The following is an 11,767-nucleotide window of genomic DNA, read 5'->3' as shown; positions in this document are numbered from 1 at the left end:
CTTACAAAACTGCAGACAAATTGACAGGAAGGGTGTAAATGTTAATGTGTCTGATAGCTGAATGTTTGTGAGACAGAAATTGTGAAAGAAATTGTGCAATTGTTTTTTTTATCTCTTAATTTTTATCCCACGATGTTGCAACCCATTTTATCACCCAGTGCCAATTGCCTATGTAATCCTGGGCTCTGCTCTCCCTCTGCCGCGCCTGGGGAGACAACGGACTGACCTCATGCTTCCTTCAATGCATGAGTAGTCCAAGTTGTTTCTTTTCACCTGACAGGGAGGATTTTCCCCGGGATGGACGTAGCGCGTGGAAGGAACAAGTTATTCCAACCAGTTCCTTTCCCCTCCAATCGCGCCCCGGCTGGCCAGGGGGAGGCATTATTGAGACCAGGATTACTGAATGTTTTTGTGAGGGTATCAACCCTAGGAGACACGGGGAGAACATGCAAACTCCACACAGAAAGGCCCTATCGCCGACCCCACCTAGGGTGTGGGCACTGATGACGCGGAGGGAGAAACACGCCCCCAGCACCCACAGCGCTCCCCGGTGGGAATCGAACCCAGGACCTTCTAGCTGTGAGTCGAAGCGCTAAGAAATTGTGCAATTGTGTCTGGATTCTTAACCACTGACGAGACAAAAGTTATGAAAGTAGCTGTTTATCTGCACTTGAATCTGCACTTGTGGGCTGTTTCTCTGTTCTTCCCTATTCTGAGATATTGTAGGTATTTTGCGAAACTCTCCTCCAGAGAAACACCACAATTCTTTCACATTTCACAAGCCCTAGTTGCTTATTTTTGGCTTATTTTTATAGACCTGGTTGCTTGTTGTGTTTTTTGTCATGTCTAACTCCCGACTAAGAATTTATGGCCACAGTGTTGAAACTCTCACTCCCTTTTTTTACTTTTTGTGATGTTAGATTCTTGAAAAGGGGGGTTATACCGTTATATACCGCTAGTTATGGTTTTAATTGCAGTTGGGAAAATGTTGTTGTCGGGTAAAGGGGGTACTTGGATTAAAAAATCGGCGAAAGGGGGTACTCGCCCCACTGGCACTGGCATGGACTGTCCTGATATGACACAGATGCCTTGTTTTGGATTGCAGGCCAAGAACCCTTTCCCCTCTAGAGAGAACTAATCACGAACAAAATGTCATGTCTGCAGCAGATATGGATGTGGCTCTGAGGGCATGCTGGCCAACTTATGGGCCTTTTAATAAAGGCAAGAGCTGTCTCAATCTGATACTAAGGAGAGGTAGGTGTTGGGAGACAGACTTTGATATTTATTTTTACATTTTATACTGAACGGGAGTTCTCATGTCCTTTTTTTATTATACTTGCAGGGGTTGACACTAGGGTCTCAGAGGCACTTGCCCATCGGCCAAGTACAGGTCATGTTCTACTTGGCCGAAGGTAATGCCCACTTGCCCGAAAAGTAAATCGTCCATTATAAAATGATAGGTACAATTTTAATTACCGCTCAATTTAACACTTATTTCTTTACGTTCTGGGGCTGTGCGATAAAATGTCACACCTCAATACCTCCAAATCCAAATACCAAATACTTTAGCTATGATTGAATATGTCTATGGTTTCACACTTGTTATTATTTTTAAATGTAGCAACAGTAAAAAGTAAAAATAGAGCTCTTATTTTACATTCCACAGACCAGAAGACACAGCGCACTGTACCACGTTCAGGTGTTTAGACAGATATCTGGTGTTGTGTTTATAGACATTTGTGTCCCCTCTCAAATGAGCACTTGCCCGGGCGGTCGGGCAACCTGAAAGCCAACTTCACCTGCCCTGACGTTTTATTTACCTGCCGGGGGCAGGTGGGCAAGCCTTAGTGTCAATGCCTGTACTTGTTTATTCATCTCTGCCAGCCAGTGCCAGGAGATTAATATTGTCAGCACTCTCTCAGACAGACAGACAGACAGACAAAATGCTGTTGTAATCATCAGCGTCACCACATAAAGGATGAGAGAACAGTACAGAATAAGTGGAAGAATAATACTCATTAAAATAGAATAACAATATACATTATATGACTGATATCTAAATTAATAATATGTTAAATAAATATGGAATATGGATGAAATCATAACCAAAATAAGACGGAGACGAGCCAAAGGACTATATCTTAGATTGCTGTATTTGAAGAGAGTCAGACAAGGAGACAAAACAGTGAGCGTACCATCCTAGTGGTAGCTCTGCTAATTCTCTCTCTTTCAAAATGGAAGTTAACTTGTTGACTGCCAGGCGCCGCTAGTGGCCGCTAGAGTGCCAGCCATTCTCCCATAGGCATTCACTATCACATCCGGGTCGCCAGCCTGAACTGGCTTGGCTTTTCACTCGAATGAGTGCTATGCTAGCGAGCCGGAGGAAGTTAGCTATCAGTTAGCAATCGAGTATATAATTTTTTTTAGAAGTGCGATCTAAAGTTATTCAGCCGCCAAAAAAACGTTTCTGCTGGCCTCGGAACACAATCCGGAGAAGATCCGCTGTAAAGATGTGTTTTTCTATTGGAGTGGGCGGCGTGGTGCGGCCTTTTCTTCCCATTACGGGCTGTGTAAACAGAATCGCGGCCTTGTGCTTGGATGGAAAATTAGACCGGGGCTTCGTTGATGCCTCCGATTATTTAATTCATTTTACTAAAGGAACTGAAAAATTTCGGTTATTGTAATCCTTAATACGTCTTGCAAAAACAGCGTTTTTTTGGGGGGGCTCTAAACTTTTTTCTAAACCATTTTCAATGGAATAAATCATCGGGACAAGTAGAATGGCTCGTTGGGAAGCGGTGGAGGAGCCAGGACCACCCACGTCGCTACTAGTAGCTCAGGGTAAGCGAAATAGAAAAAAAAATCAAACCTCGGTTCGAAGTGGAGCCGTGAATTTGAGCAGTTCCAGGTCTATGTTTTTGATTGAAGTGATTTGTAATTATAATCAAAATCTACAAAGTATTTACAAAATAAATAACTTTTGAACGGCTCTTTGAAAAGAACGGATCCCAGAGATTCGGCTCACTTCAAAGTGACATAAATCCCATCCAAAAAATCGGCTCACTTCAAAGTGACATAAATCCCATCCAAAAAATCGGCTCACTTCAAAGTGACATAAATCCCATCCAAAAAATCGGCTCACTTCAAAGTGACATAAATCCCATCCAAAAAATCGGCTCACTTCAAAGTGACATAAATCCCATCCAAAGAATTGCGCATGGGCAGATCCTATTCATTCTCGACTGGACACAGACTCTGGTGAGACAGGACACACATTGCCACTCAGAGGGAGCCCATGTGCTCTGCACACGGCTCCAAAAATAGTATTGGAATGGAAAAAAGAACCGAAATTATTCGGTTTTAGCACTGTAAGAGTTAACATTCAGTATATAAAGAGTACAGACAGTAAGATCTTCGTGGGACTCATGGATTCGTTCCCAGATCATAACAAGGAAGACAGTGACACGTAGTGTTGGTAACTTTCCACTAGTGACATACAGTATATCATGATTTCATAGTCAGGGCAACCTGTAATCTATTAGCCTGAACTTACAGTATACAACCAAAATATGGTCTCCTATACTGTAAGTTCAGTTCATAATATAACTTATATGGTCATATGAGCCTCATACACAAATCATAGAATTATGTATCATAATTCATATCTAACAATGACAGTAAAAGGATGGCATTATTTCATGCATAAGTAGAAATAAAATCATAGGCATTGTTTGCATTCTACCACCAAATATACAAGCTCAATATACAAGCTCACAGCGCGGCACCAAGTGCCGCGCTGTGAGCTTGTAGATCTGCTATTTTTGTAAAATTGTGAAAATTAGAATTTTGACCCGATTCTATAAGTGTCTTTTGAATCCTAAGATTTTTTGAAAACCCTATGTTTCTATATGTCGGCAATCTGGCTAGCCATCGTCAAAGAAAAGGTCCTTTTCACTTTAAAGAGGTGGTGCCATAGTTTTGTACTTTTTCTGTTTTTCATGTGTCTAGGAGGTTGAAAGTACTTCATTAGACCCCCTGGTGTGTTTATTCTCTTAGTATTTGTTTGTTTTCTCTTGGAGGCTGCCACCTTGTGGTGAAAAGTGTCAGTTAAAAAACACAGATACTAAGTATGTCACAGTATCAACTCCTCCCCAATTACCATTCACCCAACACTGTGGGGTGTGGCTATATCAGCTGGGTCACCACCCACAAAGGAATCCTTGCATAGTTAATGAACTGAGGGTGTGGCCACATAAAAACCCAATTTTAACTCTTTCTGTATACTTTTTTGGAAAAAATCTTCCTTCTAGTATAATCATAATACCTGATAATCATGTTTTAGAGGGGGGGTAATCATGGCACCTCTTTAACTGGAGCTCAGTTAGTCTGTTCTTGAGAGACTACTATGTCAGTGGTTCTCAAACCTTTTCATGTCAAGGACCCCCAAAATGATATGTATTTGGCCACGGACCCGCATCTCAAAATATTTAGTTCCAGGGACCACCCAGAAGCAAAATTTGAGTTACAAATGTTCGATATCTATCTTTCATATAATAATTAGTGGCATTCGGGCGTATTTGGAGTGCCATGCAAATGCTGTATCCTTCAGTAGACTACTTCTCTCTCTTCACTTTTCTTTTGGAGAGGAGAGACGCTGAAAGCGCCGGAAACAGAGGTGAAATCAGAAAATGAATAGAGCTGTCACAGCAGCAGCCGCTCTGCCCAATATCGTCAGGCACTTTCCAATCTCACCAAAAATACTCGACGTTATTATTCATACACCGTGAGTGGGCAGCCCGAAGAATGTCCCGGAAACTTGATTAAAGATATAGTTGGCCAGAGCTGAAGTGTTAGAATATCGCTGCCTGAAACCGCGGTGTAACTTCTGTGCTCGGAGCCTAACAAATCTCACAGATACTGGATTTGAAGTCACCGGTTGTACGTATGCACTGCTTGTACTGTAGTTGTAGGTTATGCACACTGTTGTGAAAATGATGACCAAAACACACATGAGATGGAGATCAACGGATTGAATAATGCTCCAGATCAGATACTACAGCAGGGGTAGGCAACCTTAGGCATGGGTGCCAACATTGGCACAGGGGAGGGTGATCACTGGCACACTGGCAGAAGTGTGTGAGAGAGGATTTTTATTTTAAAACCAAATATTGTTTTAAATGTGGTCAATTCATTTTAGTCAACTAATTTGCAGCAAATTACATCCTGCACATAATTCTACATTCATTCACATTTTGAACATTGACTGGGGAGCGAGTCTGGGAGCTAGATGGTTATTGCGTCTAATGAGTCTAATAATCGTTATAACAATGTCCTGCCAATCAAAATGTGTAGAACGTTTGATAGCGCCTCATTAAAATGGATGTTGACATGGCACACGGACTATCTAGAAAAGTTCTAGTTCACGCAAAAAAACAAATTTTGTCTTTGCTCAGCCCATGGAGACTTCATGGATATGTTTTTGTTTTTGTCGTATTCCTAAGTCAATAATTTGATGACCAGCAGTGGTTCCCTATGGAGACACAAAGCACCTCCTTAAATAGTCAAACAGTCTTCTCAAATTATTGGCTTAGGGGACAAAACGAAAGAAAAAAAAATATATATATATCCTTGAATTCAAGTCTGCATGTGGTGAGTAATCAAAGTAATTTTGGGGGTGAACTATCCCTTTAATGTGCAACATTGTTTCTCACTCAACAGCACACAAACCAACATACCTTAAAGTAAGTTACAATTTAAGGACTTTTAATACCTTTTTAATACCGCTAAACTAAATGTAATGCTTCAATTCTTACAATTACAAGTGCTTTTCAGGGTGGGGGTCTCCAGTTCAAATACCGGTATGATTATTTGGGGGCGGGGGTCACGGTCAGACAACTTTGGTCTCCGATATATACGGTCTGGGGGGTTCATCCTGCAATCTCCCAGTTAGATTTTGAGAGGTTCTGTGTCAGGGTGGCAAGAGGTCAGGACATGGGTCACCGGAGTTCATCAGATGGTGAGAATGAACACTCATTCCAATCCACCCATTCTACTTTGAGAAATATATTGTGTGCAATTGGAAACTTAACATTTCTCCCAAGGGATGTGCAGGGTGAAAGAGGTCATGTGTTCGTGGAAATCTGTAGAGTCAATTTGCCTGAGAGCATGAAGGTGGACAGTAAATTCCATGGCAATCAAATCCAGGAAATCATTTTTGAGATATGTTGTTTGAGACCATAGGTAATAACAAGATTTTAGCAGGGATGGGTGCGTGCGTGCGCTTGTGCGTGCGTGTGTGCGTGCATCTAAATAAAGGTGGTTTGCGTGCCTTTCTACAACAGCAATTTAAGCACAACTACTTATTACTTAGATACGTCTGAGAAAGGCCATGACAAGTCTTTTGCACACCTGAATAAAATGTCTGATGCGTTGGTGGAGTAGACATGTATCATTAAAGGTATCAAGAACGCCCACACACTAGCTGTGTGCACTCGAACAACCCTCTTCAGGCATACATATGCATATATGAATAATATGGAAGTATTAAAAGCCTCTGAAAAGGACAATAAAGAGAAAGAAAGGTCATGTGATTGTGGTCAGGGGCCACTCGGCAAAATGCCAAAAGTTCAAGGGCCGCAAGCTAATTATATGACAGTCCTATTTTGGACGTTTAGACAATGATTTTGTAACACACTACACGACTAGTTTAAACATTAAGGAAACGCAGAAATCATTTCCATCTATAAGGCCAAATCTCATTGAACAAATAGATTGTCATGGAATTAATTATGAAATTATGAAGTTTCTTCTTCTTGAATAAACAAAATAGCTAAAAAATTGTTTGTTAGGGGTGATGGAGATGGAGAGAAACAAAAAAATTACATCAGAAAATATTTGTCCACACTGAAAGTAGAAAGTACATACATTTGTATTGGTAACGACATGCCGCAGGGGCCACATGTGGCCCACGGGCCGCAGATTGAATAGCGCTGGTAGACCCTACAGCAGTGATACTCAAACTCAGGCCTGTGGCACAATTTTGACTGGCCAACCAATCAATTAATGAATCAATACAAAAAATAGACAGAATGAAGTTATTATCTTATCTTTATCATAATTACATTACTATTATATGAATAATCAGCCAGGAAGGGAAAGCTGCGTGCACTCATTCAGAGCAGCAGCAAAGATGAGCCTCTGCAAGCTCCAAAAAGTTGATGCAGAAAACCGTCACTTTAACCCAAAATGGACCGATGCTTTGCTTTCATTTTAGCATCTCATCGAATTCAATAACACTATGTTTAATTTGACAGAAAACAGTGTCAGTTGTTAAGATTGACACCATAAGGCACCAATGAAAGCCAGAAGTTATCAAGTATCATTAATGTTGTCATTTTATCAACTAGCCCCTGGCGCTTTGCCATTTTTGTAATGTGGCCTACATGCTCAGCTATTTGAGTATCCCAACTCTACAGTCTACAGCAGTGGTTCCCAAACATTTTAGCCTGTGAAAAGAGGGATTAGACGTTTGCCCGGAACCCAAACTGTTGAAAACTGCAGATCCACAAGCTCACAATGTGTCGCTTCACGCCGCGTTGTGTGCTTTTAGATCGGCTATTTTCACTACTTCTTAAACATTTTTGTTCTGATTTATAGAATTTCTCATATTTTTCTTTGATTTCTTCATGAAACCATAAAAAAAATCATTGAAATTTGTTTTTAATTCATGAAAAGAATATAGCTTTTCAGTGATTTTTGTAAAAAAATATTTTTAATATTAATAATTAAAAAACTAAATGTAGGAAACGAAAAACAAAAGGACCCATCAAAATGTGTCCGCGACCCACACATTGGTCCCGACCCACTGTTTGGGAACCAGTGCTCTACAGTATTTCCATGCGGAAAAAAAATAGATATTCTGAGAGAAGGAAAAAAAAAATAATAATATTATAGTGACCCGTTTGTAACGTCCTTGTAATGGAGGCATGATGTACATTGATCTAACATTGAACTGCATTCAGTATGCATGCAGAACGCGGGGGTCATAACGGAAGGTCCCCGGTCCGCCTAGTCTACGTGTCGGAAGTGTCCCTGAGCGAGCCACTTAAATCTCTAGCGCCCACTGCTCCTAATAGCTATGATGGGAAAATGCAGAAATGTACTGTGGCATTCAATCATCACTTTCTGCTGCTTCTTATCAGCTTTTGTTCACAGCAAGAATGTTTTACCAAGGCCAAAATAAATTGATGTTGTCGGGTAGAAACCTTGTATGTCCAAAACCGTTTGTATTCATCATTTTAAAAATGATTTAAACTATTGATTTAAACCAATCTACAGGTGAGACGTTGTGTGCTATCTGCTATTTTCACTAGCTTCGTGCGACAGTCTTGTATGATGAAGCATGGCTTTTTTAAGAAAAAACAGACACATTTGAAACTTGGAGATACAAGGTTTCTGCCCGACGGTGATGAAATGGTGGTTTGTTCCACACGGTCAAAGAAAAAATAATGCACAACCACCATGATGGATTGCAAGACCGCCCTGACAGCAGATGTGACACTGTGTGACAGTGTGGGGAAAAGTCTCACAGTCCTTTCTTATCATGTTAGATCCTGTGTCACACGGCCACACAGGCCACACAGCTTGCGTGGAGCAGGTATTTACCATTTCCTGTCTAGGGATGGGACGATAAGCGATATTATCTTTTATCGTGATAAAAAACACTCACGATAATCGTATCGTGGAGATTGAATTTATCGCGATATCGTCCTCCGTCATGCACTGGGATCAATTCACCTTTTATTTGCCGAGCTGCATATCCGGTACCACGTAAACCCTTTATAATTGGTAAAAAAGTACTTATAATATACGTACTTGATACAGTCTTTTTTTCACTGTATCAAATGTCTTTGCCAAAAAATAGCCGATCTACAACTTCACAACGCGTCGCAACGCGACACGGTGTGAGCTTGTAGATCTGCTATTTTTTGGCAAACGTTCCGCCCCAGGATAATTGATTTTGATTATCGCGATAATATCGTAAATCGTGATTTCTTTTGTCACAATAATCGTGATATGAAATGTTCTTATCGTCCCATCCCTATTCCTGTCATGTTATATGTTTAGAAAAGACTCTGGGGCTCCTACAGTAATTAGTTTATCTCTGTCTGTTCCTGTTTTCCTTGCATTTCGCCCTGTGTTTTTCTATGCGGTCCTCTCCTCCGCCGCTGTCAATCCACGTTGCCATTTTGGTTTGTCCGGAGGGTTTGAAGTCAATGATCCCTGGCCTCCCATAATCTCTAGTTTTAATTAAACCGCCCATAGCTATAGGAGATGGCTATCGCAGCGCAGTGACATGCATGAGCCAGGGAAACGCAGCACATGGCCAGCCGCCCCCTCAATCACCAATAATGATTCAGGCTTTGGTTTTTTTTTTTTCGTTCATGAATGACTTGTGAGTCACTTCACCCGTTCCTCTTTGTTTCTCATGTACAATGCAAACAATGGCTGCCATCATGTAATTAGCAGTACATCAGACAGAGTGATTGTTTCTGCCTGACACATTCTTGCTTCATAGCTACCGCGTAACCATTCTGCTTGCTACCTGTAATGCCATGATGTACATGAACGCTAGTGTCCCTATTCTGGGGTAAACATTTGGCAAAAAAGTTCAGAATCACTGATGTCCCTCTACATACATAAAGAATATAATATACTGTTTCCCCTCAGTCACTTGCAGTCCAACATAAAACAACAAACCATCTAAAAAGCATCATAAACAGACAAAATCTAAAACACAACATAGACAAACGTGCAATTCATCTGAGAGTCACTAGCACAGTACATATTGCGACCGTAGGTCGCAGTTATAAGAAACGGCACATCATGTCTACGTCTGTCCGTGTACGTTTTTTTACGGTCTATGGGTTTGACGTCTTACTGGTATAAAGTGCCATGGTGCAATCCTTTAAAAATTATCCAGTGAGTATATTAAAGTACTGTTGTGCATTTCAAAAGTGCAGTTACATCATGTCCAGTCCCAGATAATTTCAGTTGGGTTGTGGGGGGGGGGCAGATCTACAAGCTCACAATGCAGCGGTGTGAGCTTATACAGCGCTATTCTCCACAAAGATATGGTGTAGAGGGGGAAAATGAGCCTGGGCCAAGTATCTGGGGACCCTGGGACGCAAAGTACAGTTATGTTTTGGGAAAATGGTCTATGTTTATGTATGATATAGCCTATGGAGGAAACTGTACGTATTGACTGAAAGTTGAATGCACAGGTAGAGCGCTACTGTATGTGTCTTCCATGGCTCCTGTGGTGTTTCAGCGCTGACTGTCAGGTCCTGGGTTTTTGTTTGGTATTTTGTACTGTATTCACTATATTAATAAAGTGTTTCTGCGTTTGGTGCCACCCACACAAACCTTGGCAAGATGTTGTACTTGGCAAATAAAATGCTTCTCTTTCCGATTGCGGAGGATTAAGACTTCATTGCATCAGTTAAGCCTGGTTACAGGATCTAGTTATTGTTTGTTCAGTAATCGATTTCTTTCATGTGCTCCATCTGAGATCTTGCCGTGTCAAGTATCTGTCTGTCATCTTGCTGACGCTTCGTTGTTGTTGCGTGAGATGTTTCATAAGATTTTCTTTTTTTTCATTTCACCCAACAACATTTTAGTTTTTATTTTTATCTCTTCGTTCTGTGTTCTTAATATTCTTGGACTCTGAGTGCACATAAATATTACACAGACTTTTATATGCGTGTGCACACACACACACACACACACACACACACACACACACACACACACACACACACACACACACACACACACACACACACACATACTGTGATTACACACACAGACACATTCGTGTTAAGAAGCGGCGAGCGCCTTGGCAACATTCTGATGCCGTGCTCAACAGTGCGTGTCGTCAAGGGAAACATCAATTAATACGGTGAGGGCTACAGGCCAGGCCACACACTGTGTGTGTGTGTGTGTGTGTGTGTGTGTGTGTGGGGGGGGGGGGGGTACTTGGAGGGAGAGCTAGAGCGATGGTGGAGAGAGGCCAATACCTGGAGGAAAACCGAGAGTGAAAGAATTAGTTGTCGGTAGAGAGGGAGTAGGTGGGGGGGGGGAGAGGTGTGTGTGTGTGTGTGTGTGTGTGTGTGTGTGTGTGTGTGTGTGTGTGTGTGTGTGTGTGTGTGTGTGTGTGTGTGTGTGTGTGTGTGTGTGTGTGTGTGTGTGTGTGTGTGTGTGTGTGTGTGTGTGTGTGTGTGTGTGTGTGTGTGTGTGTGTGTGTGTGTGTGTTCGCACTGCGTTGCGAGCTTGTGGTTCTGATATTTTTCACTACTTCTGAAAGTGGGAAAAAGAGGAAATTATTATTATTGTATCTTATTTATGAAAAACTTTTGAAAAGTGTTTTAAATTTATGAAAAGCGGTGACTTTTTTTGTTGAAACAATACAATCATTTTCTAAATGTAGGAAACGAAAAGTAGGGGGGACACGGGTCCCAACCCACTGTTTTGGAAACAGTGCTCTATAGCAATGATTACTATCAGAATGTAGTACTTTCCTTTTAGCCGGTTTCGATATATTGTCAGTGCATTATATTCCGAAATATTCCCATCCCTGGTACACGCAGACTGCTGCTTTCCTTCCTCAAAGAGCAGTACAGATTGAATCGCACTATAACTGTACACCAGCAAGTGTTTCATTTACAGCCTTTATGAGAAGTGTTGTTTATCTTCTGTTATTCATGTC

The sequence above is a fragment of the Nannobrachium achirus genome (assembly GCF_963921795.1).
Source record: "Nannobrachium achirus genome assembly, chromosome: 18".
Lineage (NCBI taxonomy): Eukaryota > Metazoa > Chordata > Actinopteri > Myctophiformes > Myctophidae > Nannobrachium > Nannobrachium achirus.
Note: the sequence above shows the minus strand (reverse complement) of the source record.